The sequence below is a fragment of the Scyliorhinus torazame genome, chromosome 16, assembly GCF_047496885.1.
Source record: "Scyliorhinus torazame isolate Kashiwa2021f chromosome 16, sScyTor2.1, whole genome shotgun sequence".
NCBI classification, from domain to species: Eukaryota; Metazoa; Chordata; class Chondrichthyes; order Carcharhiniformes; family Scyliorhinidae; genus Scyliorhinus; species Scyliorhinus torazame.
The window spans coordinates 142,564,236-142,590,312 of NC_092722.1; the positions used below are offsets into that span (position 1 = coordinate 142,564,236).

General features: G+C 45.5%; 2 long non-coding RNA genes across 4 annotated transcripts in view; one reads left to right on the forward strand and one right to left on the reverse strand.

The window, feature by feature from the left end:
* Positions 1–3,346, reverse strand: part of LOC140393112 (uncharacterized) — an 84,625-nt gene extending 81,279 nt beyond the window's left edge. For both annotated transcript variants that reach the window (XR_011935493.1, XR_011935492.1), the window contains exons 1-2: positions 3,045–3,346; positions 287–565 (exon numbers count right to left, since the gene is read on the reverse strand). This is a non-coding gene — a long non-coding RNA (uncharacterized lncRNA). The remainder of the gene's footprint in view (positions 1–286; positions 566–3,044) is intronic.
* Positions 3,347–3,604: 258 nt separating this feature from the next.
* Positions 3,605–26,077, forward strand: part of LOC140393114 (uncharacterized) — a 64,538-nt gene continuing 42,065 nt past the window's right edge. The window contains exon 1 of one of the 2 annotated variants that reach the window (XR_011935496.1): positions 3,605–3,722. This is a non-coding gene — a long non-coding RNA (uncharacterized lncRNA). The remainder of the gene's footprint in view (positions 3,723–26,077) is intronic. The other variant, XR_011935495.1, reaches the window with a different exon arrangement.

A 26,077-nucleotide genomic window follows, 5' to 3' on the forward strand; every position in this document is an offset into this window, starting at 1 on the left:
GCAAAGAGTAGTGAGGCCGTGGAATGCCCTACCTGCTACAGTAGTGAACTCGCCAACATTGAGGGCATTTAAAAGTTTATTGGATAAACATATGGATGATAATGGCATAGTGTAGGTTAGATGGCTTTTGTTTCGGTGCAACATCGTGGGCCGAAGGGCCTGTACTGCGCTGTATTGTTCTATGTTCTATGTGAGACTTCCATGATGGGAGAAGGCAAGTAAAGTTGAATTAGTCTTGAAGGCACAAGTTCCAATGTTCAATGTAGATGAGAGCCAGGCAATTTACCTGACAAAGCTCTTTCTCCTGCTGACTGCTTGATGTTATGATGGTAGAGAGCGACAGGCTGTTTGGCTGGAGTACTGTTTCTCTTCAGAGGTCAGACTGTGACTGATGATAAGATCCAAGGAATTCAGACTGTTCAAGTCTAAGTCATGTGGCAGGATAGTTTCGTGTTGACTAATGGGGCGCCTGGTTGAAATCCATTGTGTTTTAGAGCAGGTAACGGTTGGGCCATTAGGGCTGCTGGCTGGGCAGATATACCGTCTCTGGTGGCTGAAGTTATGCCTTAGAAATGAAAAAATCATTGGTGTATTTCTTTGGAATTTGATTGTCGCTAGTCACAGAGGGCATTAGCACCACTTTAAAGATAATGCAGACCCTGCTGGTTTTTTGAAGGTTAGAAATTCCTCTGGCATGAGAAATGTTTAGCTCTGGTAAATCTTTGTCCATTTTTAAAAATAAAACATAATAATTTTATCAAGTAGCCTATTTGATGTTGATATATATTTATATCTTCTTTCATGCCTCATCCAGGACACTATTTAGGTCCTCTTGAAGTTTATCAGTACCTTCCTCATAGTTCACAATACATCCAGGTTTTATGTAATCTGCAAATTTTGACAAAGTCTAGATAATTGTTACAGATCAAGAAAAGTAGTGGTCCTAATAGCAACCTCTGGTAAACTCTACCACGTATCTTCCTCCATTACGCAAACAACCATTGACCATTACTCTCTGTTTGCTGTCACTCAGCCAACTTTGTATCAATGCTTTAACATTGTTGGCTGTGATGTCCTCTGTTTTGTTAATCAGGATGTCTTGAGTACGTAATTTAAAGAAGGAACATCAAGCAAAGTAAATGAACAAAGCTGATTTATTTACACTACTTAAATAGATTCAAACAAGTTGCAAGGTAAAAGTTATTGCATTAAACTATACAATATCTCTAACTACAGATCTCCCAACTATGCAACTAATCTCTCTCACGCCTAAATACCTTCTCCCAGAATCCTAGGAGTCACATGATATTTATATGACGCCTCCTTATCTCCATCTGGTGCTGAGAAGTACTAACATCAATTGTTAACCCTTTGTTTTCTTTACAGTATACATATTGTTACATTGGCAAGTTATGTGCACTTTAGCAATTGCCTTTTGGAATCCCAACTGCATGACCCTCATCAGCCCTCTCTGTTACCTCTTCAAAAACTTCAAACAAATTAGTTAAACATGATTTTCCTTAACAGATTTGTGCTGTCTTTCCTTAATTAATCCACATTTGTCCGAGTGACTTTGTCTCAAATGATCATTTCTGAAAGTGTTCCCACCAGTGAGGTTGAACTGACCAGCCTGATGTTGCTGGGCTGATCCATACTCCCCTTTTAAACAAAGTTAGAACATTTATAATTGCCCAGTCCTCAGGAACCACCCCTGTATCAGGGGATGTTGGAAATTTATGGTCAGTGCCACTCAAATGTCAACACTTACTCAATCCTCAGATGGATCCCATCTGGTCCCTGTGACTTAACAAGCACAACCCAGCATATCCAATGTTTTCTCTTTTTCAATTTAGAACCCGTCCAGTGTCTCAATGGTTTCCTCCTTCACGGTCATAAAATCTGTGCAGTGCTGAAGGAGTCTGCATCGACCCTCTGAAAGAACACCCCACCAAGGCCCAATCCCCGCACTATATCTGTAACCCACCTAACCTTTGGACACTAAGGGGCAATTTACCATGGCCAATCCAACTAACCTTTGGAGTGCAGGAAAAAAACAGAGCACCCGAAGGAAACCTCCACAGACACGGGGAGAATGTGCAAACTCCACACAGTTACCCATGGCCGGAATTGATCCCGGGTCCCTGGCGCTGGATGGCTGCAGATAGCTACTGCATATATGTTCTTGCGGGCTGATATTCTACACCAGGAGCATGGATTTGAAAAATTTCTGAAAATGCTCTAGGGGCTGAAAATAGCTCGTAACGCGCTACACAATGATAACAATGTTCCTTTAAAGACTATTTATATTACATTTGAGTTGGACAACATCTTCTTCCTTGATAAAGACAGTTGAAAAGTAGTGATTTAATGTTGCAGCCATGCCTCCTGACTCCATGTATAAATCTCCATTTTGGTCCCCATTTGATCCCACATCTACTTTTCCCACCGTTAATATTTATATTGCCTCCTGAAAATTTCTGGATTTATTTCATGTTGGCTTCTAGTCTCATCTCAAAGTCTCTTTTTTGCTTTTTTCATTTATTGTTTTACTTCCCCTCGGAGTGTTCTGTATTCACAATTGTATTATCCACCTAACATCTGTCATATGCACACTTTCACTGCCTCACCTTACTCTCCATCAGTCCCATCATCCAGGGAGTTCTGAATTTCACTTATTTCTCACCCTCGTGGGAGTGCATCTCGACCGTATGTCCTTTTTCAAGGCATCGATCGGTTGGGCATTTTATAATTTTCAGGACTCGACACTTGAGTTCAACAATTTTAGATCATAATCACTGCGTCTGTTTTGTTTTGTGCCTCTCTGCTCGCTTGGATTTTTCTCTTATTTTCTTTGCTTTGCATTCGGATGGTAGCTATCCTGCCATGCACAGCTTCTCTAGACACATTGTCCCTCTGCTTGTCCCGTTACCACATGCTTTCAACATGCATAATGAAATGTCCTTTAATTTCTCCTACCCACATATCACATTTGTCCCTTTTTGTTCTTCTTTATACCCTGAACCCTTCACTTGTTCAAAACTTACTATATTTCTAACCTTTACTTCGGTTCGGATTGAAGATCGTGGCCGGGATTCTCCAACCCGCGCCAGGTCGGAGAATCCCCGGGGGGATGCTAGAATTGCGCCCCGACACCGGCTTCCCCATTCTCCGGCGCCGATTCTCGGGCACCCATGGGATTCCCGCCGAGCCGGTCGGGGGCCGTTGACAGCGGCCCGCCTGGTGATTCTCCGGGCCCCGATGGGCCGAGTGGCCGACAAGTTTGGCAGAGTCCCCGCCGGCGTGGGTTACTCAGGTCCCACATGGCGGGACCTGGAAGCTGAGTCTGCAGGGGCCACCCTGGAGGGGGGGGGTGGAGGGGATCCGACCACGGGGGGGGGGGGGGCCTCCACTGTGGCCTACAATCGCGGCCTACCGATCAGCCGGTGGGCTGGTTCAATGGAGGCCTATTTTACTCTGTGCCGGTCTCCTGTGGGGCTCCGCCATATTGTCCGGGAGCTGGCACGGAGCAGGAAACCACCGCGCATGTGCGGAAATAGGCCGGCCGTTCCGCGCATGCGCAGAATCAGGCAGGCCGTTCCGCGCCGGCTGGAGCTGTGAGGAACACTCCGGCGCCGACCTAGCCCCCTAGGAAGGGGATAATTCCTCACTTTGACACTGGTTTTCACACCGGCGTGGGGACATAGCCCCATTATTGGAGAAAGGTTAGGTCCGTTCCTCGCCCCACAGGTGCTGGGTAAACCCTGCCGAGTACTTTGAGCGTTTCTCCTGTTTTAATTTCAGACTTCTAGCATCCGCTGTATTTTGCTTTTGTGCGGATGTTTGTGGATCTTTGCTGTGCATAAATTGGCTGCTTTGCTTCCCTGCATTACAATAGCTGCTACATTTCATACAAAAAAATTCATTGGGTGTAAAGTGCTTTGGGCATGCTGAGGTTATGAAAGGCACTTCATAAATATGCAAATTATTTTTTATTTTTGTTGCCAGAAATCCTTGGAATGTTTTCAGCCCAGTTGATTCAGTGAACAGCTTGCAGGCCTCCCAGTGCTTTGATTGAGTGGGTGCTGAAAGGCTAGCAAGCTGTTTGGTGAAGGAATCCACCACAAAGAGGCAGGTTGCCATTCTTTTGAGACTTGAATTTCTATATTTTAAGTTGAGAAATTGTGTGTTATTATCAATGTTTTTTAAAAAAAATTCTTGTTTGCTGATATTTTCCTTCAATTCAACGCTTCTTTTGGTCCATGTCAGCACCCAATAGCACTTTTATTTACAATATGTTTACTTATGCATGCATCCCTTAAGTTGTTCTGATCATGAGCACACCACTTCGACTCTGCTCAACTTGGAATTGGTAAGAAGTCTTGCAACACCAGGTAAAAGTCCAGCAGGTTTGTTTTGAATCACAGGCTTTCAGAGTGCAGCTCCTTCCTCAGGTGAATGACCTTTACCTGGTGTGTAAAACTTCCTATTGTGCCCACCCCAGTCCAATGCTGGCATCTCCACAACTTGGAATCGGAATAGATACCACTGAAGAGGGAGGAGAGGTAATACGCTGGCACAGCAAGTGCCTGGCACCTACTCCAGACAGTGCAGACACTATGCCATATGTGTCCTAAGCACAACTATTTGTTGTCAAATCTGAGTAGATCTACCGGCAGGGACACAATCACTGCGATATGTCATCAAATGAAGGTGGCATCCAGAACATGGATAACATTATCTTCTATAAATGTATTTATTTACGGGATGTGGGCGTCGCTGGTTAGGCCAGCATTTATTGCCCATCCCTATTTGCCCTTGAGAAGGTGGTGATGAGTTGCCTTCTTGAATTGCTGCTGTCCCTGAGGTATAGGTACACCCACAGTGCTGTTTGGGAGGCAGTTCCAGGATTTTGCCCCAGCGACAGTGAAGGAGCGGCGATATATTTCGGGTTGGTGAGTGACTTTGAGTGGAACTTCCAGGTGGTGGGGTTCCCGGGTATCTGCTGCTCTTATCCTTCTAGGTAATAGTGGTTGTGGGTTTGGAAGGTGCTGTCTCAGGAACTTTGGCGAGTTACTGCTGTGCATCTTGTAGATGGTACACATGGCTGCCACTGTTCATCGGTGCTGGAGGGTTTGAATGTTTGTGGAAGGGGGAGCAATCGAGCAGGCTGCTTTGTCTTGGATGACGTTGAGCTTCTTGAGTGTTGTTGAAGCTGCACTCATCCAGGCAAGTGGAGAGTATTCCATTACACTCCTGACTTGTACCTTGCAAATGGCCGACGGGCTTTGGGGGTCAGGAAGCGAATTGCTCGCTGTAGGATTCCTAGCTTATTTCTGCCTATTACTTGATGCTTTTGCTGTTTGGCACACAACTAGTCCTGTGCTGTAGTTTCACCAGGTTGACACCTCATTTTTCAGTATGCATGATGTTGCTTCTGGCATGCTCTTCTGCACTCTTCATTGAACCAGGGTTAATCCCCTAGTTCGGTGGTAATGGTAGAGTGGAGGATATACCTGGCCATGAGGTTACGGATTGTGGTTGAATACAATTCTGCTGCATTTGATGGCATATCTCGGTAACTCCTAGTCTTTCACCTGCCCTGGTAGCTACAGTATTAATATAGCTACTCCAGTTCAGTTTCTGATCAATGTTACTCCTCAGGAAGTTGATATTGGGGAATTCAGCGATAGTAATGTCATTGAATGTCAAGGGGGGATGGTTAGATCCTCTCTTGTAGGAGATGGTCATTGTTTGGCACATGTGTGGTGTGAATGTAACTTGCCACTTGTCAACCGAAGCCTGGATATTGTCCAGGTCTTGCTGTATTTTGACATGAGCTGCTTCATTATCTGAGGAGTTGCGAATGGTGCTAAACAATGTGCAGTCATCCGCAAACACCCCCACTGATGGAAGCAGCTGAAGATGGTTGGGCCCACTACATTACCCTGAGAAACTCCTGCAGTGATGTCCCAGAGCTGAGATGATTGACCTGCAACCACCACAACCATCTTCCTTTGTGCCAGGTATGACTTCAACCAGTGAAGAATTTCCCCCTTGATTCCCATTGACTCCAGTTTAACTAGGGTTCCTTGATGCCATACTTGATGTCAAATGCTGCCTTGATGTCAAGGGCAGTCACTCTCACCTCACCTCTGGCATTCAGCTCTTTTGTCCATGTTTGAACTAAGGCTGGTCAAGCGGTCAGGAGATGAGTGACCCTGGCGGAACCCAAACTGAGCATCCATGAGCAGGTTATTGCTGAGTAAGTGCCACTTGATAGCACTGTTAATGACTTCTTCCATCACTTTGCTGATGGTGGAGAGTAGGCTGATAGGGCAGTAATTGGCTGGGTTGGATTTGTCCCGTTTCTTGTGTACAGGACACACCTGGTCAATTTTCCACATTGCTGGGTAGATGCCAGTTTTGTAGCTGTACTGGAACAGCCTGATGAGTGTGGCAAGTTCTGGAGCACAATTCTTCAGTGCTTTTGGTGGAATATTGTCAGGGCCAAAAGCTTTTGCAGTATCCAGTGTCTTCTTGATATCACGTGGAGTGGATCATGTTGGCTCAAGACTGACATCTGTGTTGCTGGGGGCTTCCGGAGGAGACCAACATGAATCATCCACTCAGCACATCTGGCTGAAGTTTGTTGCGAATGCCTCTGCCTTGTCTTTTGCACATATGTGCTGGGCTCCTCCATCATTGAGGATGGGGATATTTGGAGAACCCCCTCCTTCAGTGAGTGTTTAATTGTCCATGACCATTTGCGGCTGGATGTGGCAGGACTGTTGAATCGCTTAGCTCTGTCTATTACTTGCTGCTTATGCTGTTTGGCACACAAGTACTCCTGCGTTGTAGCTTCACCAGGTTGACAGCTCATTTTTCGGTATGCCTGATGTTGCTCCTGACATGTTCTTCTGCACTCTTCTGTCATGTGAGAGTACTTTTAAGAAATGGATGTTTATCAAATAGCTATGGTGGATGTACCTTTAAGAAATGGGTGTTTATCAAATAGCTGCAGTGATGATAGAGTGTGGGTGGGAGTTAAAAGTTGTGGGTCAGGTGAACTCCATGATACACTTTGGGGTTCTCTAAACCCTGACCTGTAATACTTAATTGAACCAGGGTTGATCCCCTGGTTTGGTGGTAATGGTAGAGTGGGGGGTATGCCTGGCCATGAGATTACAGATTGTGGTTGAATACAATTCTGCTGCTCCTGATGGCCCGCAGTGCCTCATGGTGCTCAGTCTTGAGCTGCTAGGTCTGTTTGAAGTTTATCTCAATTAGCATGGTGGTAGTGCCACATGACACGATGGAAGGTATCCTCTATGTGAAGACGGGACTTTGTCTCCAAAAGGACTGTGCGATGGTCATTTCTACCAATACTGTCATGGGCAGATGAATCTGCAGAAGACAGGTTGGTGAGGATGAGGTCAAGTATGTTTTTCCTTCTTGTTTCCCTCACCACCTGCTGCAGTTCCAATCGAGCAGCTATGTCCTTTAGGACCCGACCAGCTTGGTCTGTGGTGGTACCACTGAGCCACTCTTGGTGATGGACATTGAAGACCCCCACCCAGAGCATATTCTGTGCTCTTGTCAATCTCAGTGCTTCCTCCCAGTGGTGTTCAACATGGAGGAGTACTGATTCATCAGCTGATGGTGGCCAGTACGTGGTAATCAGCAGGAGGTTTCCTTATCATGTTTAACCTGAAGCCATGATACTTCATGGGGTCCAGAGTTGATGCTGAAGACTCCCAGGGCAATCCCGACCCGGCTGTATTCCACTGTGCCACTACTTCTGCTGGGTCTGTTCTGCCGGTGACTTAGAACATACCGTAGTGGTGTCTGTAAGGAATGATTATGTCAGGCTGTTGCTTGACTAATCGATGAGGCAGCTCTCCCAACTTTGGCACAAGGCAGATGTTATTTTTGAGGGCTTTGCAGGGTTAGCAAGGCTGGGTTTACCATTGTCGTTTCTGGTGCCTCGGTTGATGCCGGGTGTTTTCGTAGTGGTTGAATGCAACTGGATTGCTTGTTAGGCCATTTCAGGGAACATTTATGGGTCAACCACATTGCTATGGGTCTGGAGTAGGCACAGGGAAGGATGGCAGATTTCCTTTAGGGCATTAGTGAACCAGATGGGTTTTTATGATAATGGTTTCATGGTCATCATCAGATTTTTCATTCCAGATATTTTATTGTGTTTAAATTGCACGCTAATGACTCATCCAAAGCCACTGTTGGTGACGTTTGTCAGATGAGCCATTCATCGGTACACCAACGCATCAAGTGCTGCTGTTCTCCACCTGCTTCTTTTGCAGTCCTATTGCATTTTAAAAAAGGACAAGACGAGAGGGTCAGATTGCTCCTTATCCTGAAAGATGGTGTCCTTATCTATTCTCCCTTTTGTCAGACCTTATCTGCCTTACAAATGTTTGTGGAATAGACCCTGAGCAAGAGTTAAAGAGCATGAAGGCGGACATCAAGGTGCTCCCAAGCAGATTTGCTCATCAAGCAGGCATGAGAACTTGCAGCTCAAGGTACCACTACTAGCAAACAATTGCCTCCGTAAATTTCATTAATGTGGTGGGGGCCTATGGAGCATTCCATGGAGTTGTTTACATTGCAGCTGGTGTGAAAAGATCATCAGAAACCATGCAAGTCAGGCGGCACAGTGGTGCAGTGGTTAGCACTGCTGCCTCATGGCGCCGAGGACCCGGGTTCAATCCTGGCCCACTGTCTGTGTGGAGTTTGCACATTCTCCCAGTATCTGCGTGGGTCTTGTGAGATGTTCAGAGTACAAAGGGTTAATGTCATATCACAATTAACCACTAGATGGAGATAAATGCAGAACTATATAAAGCACTGACTCACAAGCTTCTGGGAGAAGGTTGGAGAGGAGACGTCTAGAGAGTGTAGAGTGCAGTTATATATAGAGTGTAGAGACTAATGTTAGTAGAGTGTAGACCACTAGATTATTGTTTACTATAGGAGTTATTTGTCAAGCTTTAATAAGTAGTGCCAATAAAAGTTAGCTTTGTTAATGAACTTAGCTTCTGCGGTCTTTGTGAACACTACGACACCCATCCTGATAACAAAGAACACCAGAGGTCTCACCCCCACAAACCAAGGTTTGCAGGGTAGATGGATTGGCCACGCTAAATTGCCCCTTAATTGGGAAAAGAAGAATTGAGTACTTTAAATTTATTTAAAAAATAAAGCATGGAAGTCATTTGATGTGAGTGAATGTGCAGTGAATTGATAAGAAAACATGCCAAAGCAATGTGAGCTAAAGAAATTCTAGCTCTTTGAAAATCACCAAATTAGTGCTGCATCTTCAGATATTTAGGTTTCTGATGTGAGTGATACAACCCATTATCTGTAGGCTGCAGTACAGGTCAGTGTGTTTGATTTCTACAAAGTACAAGCATTCCTTTTAGTTGTGGGGATCTATCACCCTACCTTGTCACTTTTTCACAATGTGGAAACCTTTTACTCTTTTATTCCTATAAGTAATACAGTGAGGAATCAGCTTTCAAAGTGTAACGTGAGTTTCAAGCACATGGATTGCTCAAAGATTATTAAACAGAGATCATTAAATCTTTCTAAACATTAATTCAAATGCTCAACTTAGAGGAATGGACAGACTTCTGGTGGCGACCATGGAGGAGTAGGTCGCACATTTGATAGCTCCCGCCTGTGAAGGACTTTTGGACCTTTTTCTCCTGTTTTTTTCCGGATTTTATTGGATAAATCGGTGAAGAATGAGACGGTGAGGAGAAATCCCCCTCCAGTATATGGGGAATTGGACCAGAAGTGGCCGTGGGAGAAGACAAAGTTCTACAAGGAAGGTGCGAGCAGAGCTGGCAACGCGGGAAGACATGGCGGAGAAGCAGGGCTGCGGGGAAACGGCACAGTGGTCGACGGAGCAGCTGGTGAAGTTTTTTGAAGATTGCTTCATCAAGCTTAAGAAGGGCACGCTGGACCCGACCAAAGCTTCGATTGATCATGTGGTACAGAATCAAGAAACCCACGGACGTGCGATCCAGGAAGTGGAGAAAAAGGTGTCCGAGCATGAGGAATACATAACTGTGCTGGAGACCAAGGTGGCGATGATGAATGACTGCCAGAAAAGAATGTAGGAGAAGCTGGAGAACTTGGAGAACAGGTCCAGGAGGCAGAACCTGAGAATTGTCGGCCTCCCTGAAGGCAGTGATGGATCGGATGCGAGTTCCTATGCTGGAGAAGTTGATGGGGGCTGAGGCATTCCCTCGGCCCCTGGAAGTGGATAGAGCGCACAGAGCCCTCGCGAAGAAGCCCCGAGTGAACGTGCCACCAAAGCGATGGTGGTACGTTTGCACCGATTCCTGGACAAAGAACATGTTCTGCGGTGGGCCAAGAAAGAACGGAGCAGCAGGAAGGAGAATTGTGAGCTGTACATTTATCAAGACCTGGGTACGGATTTGGCCAAGAGGCGAACTGGGTTTAATCGGGCAAAAGCGGCCCTCTTTAAGAAGGGGGTGAAGTTCGGGATGTTGTACCCAGCCCGTCTGTGGGTCACATATGAGGAACATGATTTTTACTTCGAAACACCAGACGATGTATTGACTTTCATCAGGGAAAAAAGACTGATGTGAACTAAAGACACTGAATCCTTGGGGAGAGTATTCAGTGGCGATTTGTTGACAATCACTTTTGTGCTGCATTGAATAAGTAGTGTCATGTGCAATAAGGAGCTGTTTCGATAGCTAAAGTTAACTTTGTCTTACTGGGAGATGGGTGGAGGGATGGGGTGGTTTCTGTGGTTGCTTTTTCTGTGGTTGTTTTTCCACTGTTTTTTCTGATGTTTGTTTACTGGGGAATGTGATGCTTTGAGTATGTTTGTCCAAGTGGGGGGAGAGGGGAGAGAACAATGGGGAGACAGACTGTTGGTGCCATGGGTGGGATCTATCAAGTCAGCTAGGTCAACTGACTCACGGAAGCACAGTGGGGCCGAGCAGGTGTTAAGCTGGAACTTGATATGGGGGGGTTGGGTTTCTGGTGCTGTTACCAGGGGGTGAGGGAGCAGGGGGGTGGGGAGCTGCTTTGCTGACAAGGGGGGAACTGTTACTAGGGGACAAATGGGAGGTCGGGGACGGCGAATGCCCGAGGGGGGGCTCGAGGAGGCTGGGGATGCGAGCTGGAGGCTGGCCTAAAAAGGGTGATGGCTAGTCAGCGAGGGGGCAGGGGGGGCATCCCCCCGACCAGGCTGATTACATGGAACATTAGAGGGTTGAATGGGCCGGTCAAGAGGGCTTTCGTGTTTGCGCATTTGAGGGGGTGAGGGGGCTGTAGGCAGACGTGGCAATGTTACAAGAGACATGCTATAGACCAGACTAGATTGAGAAAGGGGTGGGTTGGCCAAATATTTCACTCAGGGCTGGACTCAAAGACCAGGGGGGTAGCGATCTTGATCAATAAACGGGTGGCATTTGAGTCAGGGAGAATCGTGTCAGACATGGGGGGTAGGTACTTAATGGTATAGTGGGAAGGTGGAGGGGGTGCGGGTGGTATTAGTGAACGTATATGCTCCAAATTAGGACTGTGTGGAATTCATGAGGTGGGTGTTAGGTAAGATCCCAGACTTAGAGTCACATAACTTGATCATGGGGGGAGATTTTAACACAGTCACTGATCCGGAATTGGACCGGTCAAAATCCAGGACAGGGAGGGTGCCAGCCCCGGCAATGGAATTGAAGGGGTTTATGGAACAGATGGGGGGAGTAGACCCATGGAGGTTTGCACCTCCAAGGTGCAAAGGAGTTTTCGCCAAGGGCGAAGGAGTTTTCTTTTATCTCCCAAGTCCACAAGGTATACTCTCGCATCGATTTTTTTGTTCTGAGCAGGGCTCTAATACTGGGGTGGTGCATACTGAGTACTCTGCAATCGCAGTGTCGGATCATGCCGCACATTGGGTGGATCTACGGGTTAGTTTGGAGAGAGGACAATGCCTGCAATGGAGGCTGGATGTGGGGTTGTTAGCGGACGAAGCGATCTGTGGGCGGGTGAACAGGTCCATCTAAAACTACCTGGAAACAAATGATACGGGGGAGGTCTCTGCAGCAATGGTCTGGGAAGCTTTGAAGGCAGTGATCAGAGGGGAATTAGTCTCGATACGGGCCCACAGAGAAAAGATGGAACGGGCTGAGAGGGATAGGCTAATGGGTGAGATACTCCAGGTGGACAGGAGATACTTGGAGGCCCCGGACGCGAGGCTACTGAGGGAGCGGCGGAGGTTACAAGTGGAGTTTGGGCTGTTGACTACAGCTGAGTGTACAGCTGAGGAAGGCAAGGGGGGCGATTTATGAGTATGGGGAAAAGGCAAGCTGAATGTTAGCGCACCAGCTCAGAAAAAGGGAGGCGGCCAGGGAGATAGGGAGAGTAAAGAGTAGAGGTGGGATTACGGTCCTGGACCAAGTAGGGGTGAATGAGGTGTTTAAGGACTTTTACAGCAAATTATATGAGTCGGAACCCTCGGCTGGGGTGGAGGGATGAGGCAGTTTTTGGGTCAGTTGATGTTCACGAGGGTGGATGAGGATCTTGTGGAAGGGCTGGGAGCCCCAATTGAGATTGAGGAAATAATCAAGGGGTTGGAGGGCACGCAGTCGGGCAAGGCCCCGGGGCCGGACGGCTACCCAGTGGAATTCTATAAGAAATTTTCCGAGATATTGAGTCCACTGCTGGTGAGGACATTTAATGAAGCAAGAGAGAAGGGAGCCCTCCCCCCAACAATGTCACAGGCCTCGATTTCATTGGTCCTGAAACGGGAGAAGGATCCGGAGCAATGCGGGTCATAAAGGCCAATTTCTCGACTGAATGTGGATGCCACACTGCTGGCTAAGATACTGGCCACAAGGATAGAGGATTGTGTCCCGGGAGTGATAGGGGAAGACCAGACGGGATTTGTAAAAGGCAGGCAACTCACGGCCAATGTTCGAAGGCTTTTAAATGTTATTATGATGCCCTCAGAAGGAGGGGAGATGGAGGTGTGGTAGTGATGGATGTGGAGAAGGCTTTTGATCGGGTGGAGCAAATACCCTAATAACATTTTTTTTTTTTAAACTTAGAGGAATGGACTATATACAATGGATATTCGTGACCGATGCTCCTGATCTCCAATCAATCAGGTGACAGAGTTGAGTTGGTAGAGCTCCTATTGCTAATTTTCTGTCACCAGATTACCTTGTCTTCCTAACACAAGGTGAACCATCCTCTTCTTGTGGCTTCTCAGACTCAGAGGTGTTGCCCACTTAGCCCAACTAGGTCTCCAGCAGCTGCATGGGAGGCCTGGTAGCACAGGTGCTAGCACTGTTGCTTTACAGCACCAGGGACCAGGGTTCAATTCCCAGCTTGGGTCATTGTCTGTGCGGAGTCTGCACGTTCTCCCCGTGACTGCGTGGGTTTCCTCCGGGTGCTCCAGTTTCCTCCCAAAAGTCCTGAAAGACGTGCTTGTTTGGTGAATTGGATGTTCTGAATAATCCCACCGTGTACCTGAACAGGCGCCGGAATATGGCGACTAGGGACGTTTTACAGTAACTTCATTGCAATGTTAATGTAAGCCTACTTTTACATAGAATTTACAGTGCAGAAGGAGGCCATTCGGCCCATTGAGTCTGCACCTGCTCTTGGAAAGAGCACCCCACCCAAGTCCACACCTCCACCCTAGCCCCATAACCCAGTGACCCCACCCCTAAGGGCAATTTTGGACACTAAGGGCAATTTAGCTTGGCCAATCCACCTAACCTGCACATCGTTGGACTGTGGGAGGAAACCGGAGCACCCGGAGTAAACCCACGCAGACACAGGGAGAACGTGCAGACTCCGCACAGACAGTGACTCAGCGGGGAATCGAACCTGGGACCCTGGAGCTGTGAAGCAATTGTGCTAACCACCATGCTACCGTGCTGCCCTCCTGTGACACTGTGACTACTTGTGACACTGATAAAGATTATTATTATACCTGCTCCCCTGCCAGTTACCAGTTATCTAGCCACCGTCAGAAGTTTCGAGCTGCATCTAGCTCTGTCACCCATCACCACCCCTTCAAAGCCTGCCAAAGACACAACTCCATTGTGGCCGGCCAGTCCACTTGCTCGGTGCTCTTGCCCCACAATTGCCATCTGCTGGTGGAGGCCCTGTAACAACAGGATTGGTGACTTCCATTATTGATCAACGGTAGTTCAGGCAGGCCAGCAGCGCGGGTTCAATTCCCGTACCAGCCTCCCCGAACAGGCGCCGGAATGTGGCGACTAGGGGCTTTTCACAGTAACTTCATTTGAAGCCTACTTGTGCCAATAAGCGATTTTCATTTCATTTCATTTCTATTTGGAACATTTTGGTCTGCCCCAAAATTGTCACTGTTCTCAGAGCCATCTCTTCCAGCAAAGGCCCCAGTTTTCTTTACTGAAGGGGATATTCCTGGAATTTCTTTCAGCTGTGCTTTCTAGAACGTAGGTCTCCAAAATAAAAAATGCTGCCTCTAAGATTGGAACACTACCTCAAGACTTCTGAACTCCTGATATTCCACTGTTTCAGGTGCTTCATTGAACATGAAACAGACTGTGCAGAGAGATACAGGTTAGCTGATCACATGCATACAGAAGGGTTTGAATGGTATCCGTTGACAATTGTCTATAATATTGCTGGAAGAGAGAATATTAATGATCCACTGATATTCTGGGTGGGAACTGTGTACTATGCTGATTCACATCTCCTAATCTTTCTCCCATTCCTCCTCATCCTTTGGAAGCAGGAAATATAAGTTTGTGTTCTATAGATTTTCAATCCTTCCATGACTTTAATGATGCTGTGTGATTAAGCAGGCGGATGTTCATGAATGATGCTGTCATGAATCATGTTCAGTTGTTTAACAATTCAATCTTCAGCTTTACATAAAGGGTTACATAATAGTTAAGAAATCTGTTTGATTCTGTTCTGGTCAAAGATCCATGTCTTCAAACTGGCCAATATTTGAACTGTCTTGTTATGTAAATGTTAACTTCTAATTAATGAATTCCATTTGCTTTTTTTCAACTAGATGAAGAATAACTTTGGCATTTAACGGTGCAACAGAGTTCTCTCAGGCACTCAATATACTCACCCAGTTGATTGATAATACTACAAGATAAATTACAAGTTAAAAAGATAGAAAGATCAAGGCTTCTGAAAAAAAGTCTGCTTTGCTGCCAAATCTCTTCTGTAAGCTGGATAAGAAGGAAGTTGTATGTTCAAGCTAGAAAGGCCAGTGCATTGAATGCTCTTTCTCACACATACTTTCAGCCTAAAATAATGAATGTTTTTGAATCTTTCCTATGAAACATAAAAGATCTTTGGGTGGAATTCTCCCATGCTCCCGCCAGTGGGTTCAGTGGTGGGTGTGGTGGTGGTTTTGGGGGGGGGGGGGTGGATTCGAGGCCCAAAACTCGGTTTTACTCCAACATGAATTCCGCTGCTACTTGCCATGGTGGATCGGGAAACCAGATGAAGGCCGTCGTGAAACTGACCTGCACCCCGTTAATGGGATTCAGATGGAGGCCCGACTATGATGTTGGGCACCTTTTAATTATGGCATCTAGATATCATGGCAAAAAGTGTGCAAGACATCTGCCCCACACCACGGAATATGGCATTCAACCCATGCATGCAAAATTAATGAGGTCAGGGCTAGAATATAAGGCATGTTTTTTGGTCAGCCTCCGCAGCAAACAATCTTTTGCGCCTGTCCCTGCCCCAACATGAGATTTAACCCGAGGTGGGAAGATTCTGTCAATTATCTTTTCGAGCAAGATCATTTTTACATGGACTTTATGAGGGGTACAGTAATTGCAGCATAATGGGTTAATAAACCAGTAATGGTGTTAGGAAAACAAAGGTGTTTTATATAATAAAGAGATTTATATTTGTATTGGTAAACATTAGAAATAATGTTCAGTTCTGAGTGGGTTTAACTTAATGTTTCTGTGCCTGGAAGGGTAAAACCCAGAGTTAGATTCATGCTTGACAAAGGTGTTTGCATATGTGGGGGTTGGTTAAGTTCTGGTTGTGTCTCTATTATGCTTGGAGAAGGCTATGGAGTAAAGAAAAAATAGGCCAGCAGAGGTATACAGGCATTACTTAGCAACTGGGGACTTGGAAGGTAAAGGAGCTTTTAAGTTTTAGTTTAGATAATTTGATTGCAGATGGAGATAGGTAGTGAGAGAGTCATCAGCTCTGTGAGAAGCAGTTGGTTTTAGATGGTTAAAGAGGGAACATCTCTCTCAGCCTTTCAAGAAGAAAATCCATTCTATGGAGTAATAGTTAAGAAAACTGTTGCTGGAAACCTAAACTCCAGCTAGCTAGGGAAACTAGAGAAATTAAGAGAAGTTTGCCAGATGTCTGGAGTTAATGGGAGAGAGGAAACTGGGAACCGGAACAGATTACTGTTCAGTAAAGTCTCAGAGTTGAAAAGACTTTGGATCATGAGAGGCTAGAAAAATATCTGCAGTAATGCTAAGGTTTGGGAGAAATTACTGTAGTTTGTGAGTAATTATTTGAAATAATTGTGGAAATTGGTGGCTGGACCTCAGAGTTTGTGTAAAAGCCTTTAAGAGAAAGCAACCCTGAAGGGAGAGGTATCAAACCTGAGAGTGAAACCTTGATGGAACCACTGGAAGGAAAGCATATTTTAAAAGAAGCTGTGAAAGTGAAACTTGTGAAAGTGGAATTTGAAATCACTCGTGTAGAAGCCGGAGTTCAGTGAGACAAGGTGGCTCACGGTATTAAGAGTTATCGGGGGGGGGGGGGGGATTCTGAAGCTAAATTCGCAGACATTCGCCTGAAGTTCAGAGTGGAGAGTGCATTTGACCACAACCATCTTGTGTGTTTAGAGGGTGTTGTATTACTGAGGCCATTGTAGCTTAAGGTATATTTTGTAATCTGTGTTAATTTTAAAATCTATGTGTATTTGTTAAACAATGGGGAGGGGGCGGCGGGGTCAAGGCGTTTTGTACCAGAATCCAAGTTTTTAATGTTTAAGAAGTGTTTTTTTCTTCTTGTTAAAACTAATTAGTAATCATGTGACTTGGGTTCGCCACGTTTTATTTAAAAAAGTAAATGTTACAGTCTTTTGAGCCAAGCTTCCATTCTGGGATCTTCCCATCCAGATATAACACCAACTGGGATGGTAATAAAAGTAATGAGTGATAAGGACCATAAGGTAATGGTGACATCAGCATTGATGTACTGGAGATTATGAATAGCAGCTCAAGCAAGCAACACCCAAGAGAAGTGTGCCTACTGTTAGGAAAACAAAGGTAGTTTTAAGGCAGTTGTACTGAACCTATGGTCTGCAGACTACTGTTAGTCCACAAGAGTACTGCAGCTGGTCCGTGAAAACAGAATAATACCATTACAAGTATCTTGTATATATCATAGTCAATGTTACATTATTATTCGCAATGCAATTTGCTTCACAAACACCCTTGTGTAATAGATTCCGCAATGTAATTGTGTGTGTGCATCATAAGAAATAGAAATATTAGATATAGCTGTGTTTTTAATACCCATTGGTATATAAGATGATGATCAATGGTCCTCATAAAGGAAAAGCTTGGGAACTGCTGCTTTAAGGGATTTATATTTGTATTGTCAACATAAGAAATAAGGTATAGTTTTAGGTGGGTTTAATTTCATGTTTCTTTACCTGGAAGGTTAGATTAATGCTGGACAAAGCTGTTTGTGTGTGTTTGTGTATGTGGGGGTGGGGTTGGTTAAGTTCCAACTGTGATGAGGGGAGCTACGGCAAGAAGAGTAAATATAGTTACTTGGCAATTGGAAGCCCTTGCAAGGGAAAAACACTTTCTTTTGTGTGGTGATATGCCTATAGGCTATATCATAGTTGGATGGTGTGCGACCTCCAATCAGCAGGTGGTGGTACAGGCGCACCATGCAGTCTCCAGACAAAGGTCATGTGACCTGGGACCCAAATATTAAGGGAGACACATCCAGTCATCTCCAGAAGAAGATTGAGAGGGTAATAAGATGGACATGTAATTGGTCAGTGCTAGATGTACGTTCCAGAGGAGTAGCAAGACTCCATGACAACATGCTCTATATTATATTGCCATCTTACCACATGAGGCAAAATAAAGTGATCCTGGTTCGGACATATCAAAGTGTTTGGTAAGTTACTCATAAAGTACAAGGGACCGAACACAACACTTTGGAAGCTATATCAGTTGGAGAGCTATATCAGTTGGAGACAGACACCTAGAGAAGAAACCTCTCTCTCAGCTTTGCGAGAAGTAAAGTTGTACAATGGAGTAATGGTTAAGAAAGCCAGTGCCAGAAATCTAAAGGACAGCTACTTAATAAAGCTAGAGAATTGAAGAGGCGTTTTTAGGGAGCCTGAAGGACCAAAGTGGAGCTGTGACCCACCATTTTCTCTTACCTTTAATGTGAGAGGTGAGCCTGCTTGGCCTCACCATCTCACGCCAATCAGGTACATAGGAGGAGAGGTAAGACATAGTTAGCATCCAAGTTTCATCAGCATATGAATCAGCCAGAGAGGACAATTTCTCGAGGAGGAAAGCAAAGAACATAGAACATTACAGCGCAGTACAGGCCCTTCTGCCCTCGATGTTGCGCCGACCTGTGAAACCACTCGAAAGCCCATCTACACTATTCCCTTATCGTCCATATGTCTATCCAATGACCATTTGAATGCCCTTAGTGTTGGCGAGTCCACTGTTGCAAGCAGGGCATTCCACGCACTTACAACTCTCTGAGTAAAGAACCTACCTCTGACATCTGTCTTATATCTATCTCCCCTCAATTTAAAGCTATGTCCCCTCGTGCTAGACATCACCATCCGAGGAAAAAGGCTCTCACTGTCCACCCTATCCAATCATCTGATCATCTTGTATTCCTCAATTAAGTCACCTCTTAACCTTCTTCTCTCTAACGAAAACAGCCTCAAGTCCCTCAGCCTTTCCTCATAAGATCGTCCCTCTATACCAGGCAACATTCTGGTAAATCTCCTCTGCACCCTTTCCAATGCTTCCACATCCTTCCTATAATGCGGCGACCAGAATTGCACGCAATACTCCAAATGCGGCCGCACCAAAGTTTTGTACAGCTGCAACATGACCACATGGCTCCTAAACTCAATCCCTCTACCAATAAAAGCTAACACACCGTACGCCTTCTTAACAACCCTCTCAACCTGGGTGGCAACTTTCAGGGATCTATGTACATGGACACCGAGATCTCTCCGCTCATCCACACTGCCAAGAATCTTACCATTAGCCCAGTACTCTGTCTTCCTGTTATTCCTTCCAAAATGAATCACCTTACACTTTTCTGCATTAAACTCCATTTGCCAGCTCTCAGCCCAGCGCTGCAGCTTATCTATGTCCCTCTGTAACTTGTAACATCCTTCCGCACTGTCCACAACTCCACCGACTTTAGTGTCATCTGCAAATTTACTCACTCATCCAGAAGTAAGGCTCACTTTTCTTCCCTTCTTGAACAAGGGGACAGCATTTGCTATCCTCCAGTCTTCTGGTACTATTCCTGTAGACAACGATGACTTAAAGATCAAAGCCAAAGGCTCAGCAATCTCCTCCCTAGCTTCCCAGAGAATCCTAGGATAAATACCATCCGGCCCAGGTGACTTATCTATTTTCACACTTTCCAGAATTGCTAACACCTCCTCCTTATGAACCTCAAGCCCTTCTAGTCTAGTAGCCTGAATCTCAGTATTCTCCTCGACAACATTGTCTTTTTCCTGTGTAAATACTGACGAAAAATATTCATTTAGCACCTCTCCTATCTCCTCGGACTCCACGCACAACTTCCCACTACTGTTCTTGACTGGCCCTACTCTTACCCTAGTTATTTGTTTATTCCTGACATATCTATAGAAAGCTTTAGGGTTATCCTTGATCTTACCTGCCAAAGGCTTTTCATGTCCCCTCCTGGCTCTTCTTAGCTCTCTCTTTAGATCCTTCCTAGCTAACTTGTAACATGAATTTTGTACCTCAGTTCGTAAATTCTGAGTAGCTCCCCTGTTGACTGATCATTACAGTAACTCTTCAAGTGGATGAAGTCCACCGTCATTGGGATTGACTGGTCACGATTTCGATTCAATGCTTTCATTTAGTCTAAAAGGTCAGCAAAAAACCTGTAGCCACCCTTCAGTACAGAGAGGGTGAGATATGATGGTTTCCCATGGTTTTCATTTGTAATCCCTTGGCAAATGATCAATTCTGTCCATGATTGAACCATGAGGAATATATACTCTCTCCAGATCATTTGGGTAATGTATAGGGATGCAAAGCAGATGAAGGTGATAGCCTTATTCATCATCGGTGATCACCACGCAGTCAGCTGCCGCCATGCCGCTATAGCACTTTGACCCCGGGTTCAGGTCCCAACACTCCCGGGCCGCATGAGCACTGATCAACGGGCACGCATGTGCAGTGCGTCCGCATTTTTGAGCTGGTTGCGGCCGTCATTTTTAAAGCCGCTCGCAGCCGGCATTGTTTAAAGCCGGCTGCTGCGGCTGTTGCGCGTGAATTCCTGCAATCGGGAACGCCGTGATGGACGACTCCGCGACCCTCCCAACACCCGCCTTCGTGACCCCCACTTTGAAAATGCCCACCCTATATGTAGTGTAAACAAACCAATTTGATGCAACTATATGAGTCATCCCATGGTCTCTCCAGGTATGATCGGATACATCACTATTATTTGAGACAGCTGCTAGTTTAATTGGAAAATATCCAGGCAGGGAGAGGTGAATAGGTCAAAGCAGCAAATTTCAGCAAAACAAATGTGCAAGATAAATGAATATTTCAGCCTGTTCAGAGGGCCTTTAAGGCATGTTTTATTTGTCATGAGATGGATGCCAGACAACTCAAAGTCTGGTGGATTTTACCTCAAATCCTTTTTCAGTTAACCTTTATGAAATAAATCTGTTTGGTTTTGTATTCAGCTTTGACTTCTTAAATTGTGAATCAGACTGCCTTTCAGAAGACTGAAATGCAAGGATCACAGCACACAACTCATATATCAGGTAGGGTTGGCAACACTCCCGGACTGACCAGGAGATTCCCAGAATCAATCCTAATCTCCAGGCAGCTACTAAATTCAGTTCAGGAGATCTTAAAGTGATAGTATTATTCCACATTAAACAGTCGACTCTCGTCCCGGCAGCCACAAACTCCATTTCGCTGAACAGCATTTCACATAAAGGCTAAGAGGCACCACCCCCGCTCACCCCCCCCCCCCCCCCCCCAAAACAGGCCCTGCCTGCTTTTTTCCCGCTGGCACTTAGCTGAGCACAGTGTGAGCTGGCAGAGGAATTGGTATTCCGCAGGAAGTTTTGGACATTTGTTTCGCTGAAATTTGCTGCACAAGGCCACATGGTTGCATGGACGGAGTGTGTCAGTCTGTTAATGTGACCATTAGCAGGGAGGAGGCCAGGGCCACTGTCCGCCAGAGAGTTGAACATGAGGCAGCTGTTTGTCAGCGTCCAATGCCTGTGGACTTTGTGGATTCCCCCATGGGCTCACCAGCTCGCGCCTTGCCACTGAGATTCTATGATGTCACTTGCACTGACGTTTCCCAGAATATGGCCAGCCGGAGCTGGCAATACCATTAGCAGGTCACCTCTGCGCTGCGTTATCATATAGCCAGAAAGTGGATATTCAGAGCAAAGTCTTGTTTGTAGGAGATACAGCGCTTGACTATGGGAGTGATCACTGGCCAGGATTTTAAACACTTAAAACATTTTATATCATAAGCTATCAACACCATCAAAATCGATGTTGGTTACCTTCGACTAGAAAATGACCTGAACCAGTCATATAAATATTGTGGCTACACGAGCAGGTCTGAATAATTAACCTTATGATTCCCCAAAGCTGTCCACCATCTACAAGACACAAGTCAGGAATGTGATGGGATGGGGGTGGCGTGGTGGTAGACGCTGCTGCGTTGCAACGCCGAGGATCCGGATTCGTTCCTGGCGCCGGGTCGCTGTCCGTGGGGAGTTTGCATGTTCTCCCTGTGTCTGCATGGGTTTCACCCACATGGCCTGGGGATATGTGGGGCAGGTGGATTGGCCACGCTAAATTGCCCCTCATTTGGAATTTTTGTTTTAAAAAGGAGCGTGATGGGATATTCTCAATTTGCTTGGATGATGCAGCACCAACAAATCTCAGGAAGCTCAGTGCCATCTGACACAAAGCAGCCCTCTTGGTTGGAACTCCATCTATCACCTTCAACATTCACTCTCTCCACCACCGACACTCTAGCATCAATTTGTGCCATCCACAAGATGCACTGTAGCAGCTCACCAAGGCTCCTTCAACAGCACCTTCCAATCTCTCGGCGTCTACCACCTAGGACAAGGGCAGCAGACGCATAGGAACACGAACACCTGTAGGTTCAGCTCCAAGTCCCATCCTGACTTGGAAATATATCTCTTCACTATCGCTGGGTCAAAATCTTGGAATTCCCTTCCAAACAGCCCATATACCATATAGACTGCAGTGGTTCAGGAAAGTGGCTCACCGCCTTCTCAAAAGAAATTAGGGATGGTTAATAAATGTGAGCTGAGCCAGTGATGCCCAAGAATGAAAGAATAAGGGGGGAAATAAAGCTGAAGGCTGACCTCAAAGGACATGTCTTCAGCTTGGGACATAGAAGGAGATGCGTGGCTTTGATGCAGTTGCACTTGCCACTCTGCTTTCCTACTCACTTTGCCAATGAATCCACACTGCAGTCAGCAAGGCAAGCTCCTACTGCAGCCTCCGACTACTAGAACCTGGCCGTTGATATAAAACATTTCTCGGAAGACCCAACAAAAAAATACATGAGTCTGGTTTAGCACAGTGGGCTAAACAGCTGGCTTGTAATGCAGAACAATGGCAGCAGCGCGGGTTCAATTCCCGTACCAGCCTCCCCGAAACAGGCGCCGGAATGTGGTGACTAGGGGCTTTTCACAGTAACTTCATTGAAGCTTACTTGTGACAATAAGCGATTATTATATTATTATCTGTAAAAAAACATTTGTGTGAAATTTCCAAAGGAGCAGTGCTTATTTGATCACCAAATGTTTTCTCAAAGGAGTTTGTTTTATAGAAGCACTTCACTGAAAAAGAAGCAACAGATTAAAGACAATAGATGGCAGTGTATAGACATATGAGAATCCACCGTTCACCAAGAGAGGAAAGAAAACTAACTGGTTACTGTAAATAGCAGACAATAAAATAATATTTTAATGTGAACACTATCAACCCCAAAAGCATTTAGCAGGAAGACAAATAATACTGTTCCAACAGTAAATTCTTTCATTTGAGAGAAAGCAAAAATGAGACTGCACAAAATATAACGTTCAGAAGTTTTTGAGGCTGCACAATAAAGCAGAATTTGTTAGTTTATCAAAAAAAAACCTGAGTGAAATTGGGTCCATTAATTCTGAACTCACGACAATACAGCACCTTTAATGCAGTCAAATGTCCAACGAGATTTCCACAGGCGTGTGATCGATCACAGTTTGACTGAGTCACATAAGGAGCTATCAGAGCTATAAGGGTTCTTCCTGTTTATTTCCTCTTTCTTTTATTTTTGCCATTACATTTTTGAATCCATGGATGATTAATGGATATCTCACTTTAAGGCAAGCAGCCTGCATAAGTAGCCTGTATTTTTAATTCACGCAGGAAGAATCTAAATCACTGTGCTGATTTAATGTAGAAGCTGCAGACTGGTCAGCATTAGTGTCAGAGAGATGGGTTGGGACTCCGTTTGATTGATTTGGCTGTTGGCCAGTGAATTGGCCCAAATGGCTGTGCTCTGGCCAGTTGAAGGTGGTGATTGGATCCTATTCCATTGGGATTTTTAAAAAAAGAGTTCCAAGTTTTGAGTTTGTTTTCAGTTTTGATTCTGGCAGCTGGGTGAAGAAACCTAACTAACTCTCTTCAGAAAGAACCAGCTAACTCTCTCCAGAAGGCCACTGTGAGGGCTGACTCACTCTCCAGAAAGCCGCTGGGTAGTCTGACTCACTCTCCAGAAAGCCTCAGGGTGCATTCACCTGGAACTACAGAGGCCTGAAGGTTAACCATTAACTGAAAGCGACTTTTGATGTGAAATAAGGTGCCTCACCAGGAAATGCTGCGAGCAATATAACTCTCTCCAGAAAGCTGCTAAACATTGTGAGTGCTACAGTCTCGAATACATGTACCTGAATAAATCCACAGTAAAATGTCTTGAACTGAAGGCCAGGATTGAAACAAAGCTGCTGAAAAATACCACCATCTGAAGCAAAGACTCTTAAATTTTGACTTTCATCCTTATTGTTTTAACCCCTTCCCCCCTTTGTTTGTCTGCCCCTTGTATGTGGGTAGAGGATGGGGGCAGTTAAAATGGAAGTCAGGAGTTAAATGATAGCTACTAGTTGTATTTACTGCATATCTTATTATAGTTGTTATAAATAAATAGTAGTTGTGTTTAAACTTACAAACCTGGTGACTGTAATTATTGGCCAGTCAAGGGCCAAAGACTTTGGGTATTTTTATAAGAATTATTGGTTAATTCACTTGGGTTGGAATTGACAATGCACTAGCCCAGATTGTCGTAACGGAGCAGATGGCCACAAGCTTGGGACAGGATTTGTCAGAAGTTGGGATTTTCCAGCCCAACGCCATGAAATGCAAACGTGGGCCAGCCACTCAGGCAGCCCCACAGCCATTTAACACTCCATAGGGTTCACTGAGGAGCAAGACCCACCTTAGAGATCTGGCGGTCAACCTGATTGCTCTGTAGTGCCAGCAGCGGGACCAGGGGCAGTGGCCATTGTTAGGTCGGCAATCCATCCCACCAGTCTCAGTGGTGCAGCCCACAGGACCAGGTAGGTGCAGGGTTTTGTGGCAGGGAAGAGAGGAGAGGCCTGGGCAGTGCAGGTCCTGCTGGCAATGCCAGGAAGGGAGGCTGCACCTGATGGGGACCTTTGGGAGAGGGGAGGAATGCCTAATCAGGAAAGGATGTCAGTGATGGAAACGTTCCTATCTCTCCCATGCAAAGCAGGGTGAGCTCCCATCTCCTTCCACTGGGCTCAAAATTGGGGCTGGGCAGAATGTAGCTCTTAGAAGGGCCTCAATTTCAACAAGGGCAGACGGGCCACCCTAAATCTCACCGGTCTTCTCCCCACTCCGTAAAACTTCGAACAAGGTGCGGGTGCATGGTGAGGAGGCCACTGGGGAATTTTACGAGACCCACCGCCTACAAACACGACAGCAAGGGGCCGTAAAATTCTTTCCTTGGTCAAAGATGTAGTTTTTAAGGAGTGTATTAAAGAAGGAAAAGGAATAAAAGATGTACAGAGGTTCAGGAATGAAATTCCAGAGTTTAGGCTTTGACAACTGAAAACACAGGTACCAGCAGCGATGGAGTGGTTAAGATTGTGGGTCCTCAAAAGGACAAATTTGGAGGATCATAGATATCTCAAGAGGGTTGTGGGGCTGGAGGAGATTATAGAGATAGGGAGGGGTGAGCCCTTAGAGGGATTTTATTGCAAGGGTGAGAAATGTTAAAATCAAGATATTGTTTAAGTGTAAACCAATGTTGGTTAGTATGCACAGGGTTGACAGGGGAACGGGATTTGATGTGAGTTAGGACACAGGTGGAGCTTTGAATAGACCAGAACTTTACAGAATGTAAATGAATTACAGGAATGCTTTGGATTAGTACGTCTAGAGGTAACAAAGGTCTAAATGAGGGTTTCAGCAGTTAATGGCCTGAGGCAGGAGCAGAGCCATGTGATATTATGGAAGTGGAAATTGTCAGCTGTGCTGACGGCACAGATACATTGTCAGAAGCTCATTTCAGGGTCAAATGTAACAACAAGGTTATGAATGATCTGGTTCAGCCTGGATCAGTTGGCAGGGAAAGGACGGAGTCATTGGCTACGGAATGGATGTAGGGAGACTGAAAAAAATGGCTATGGTCGTCCCACTATTTGAGGAAATTACTGCCTATCGAATACTGGATGTCA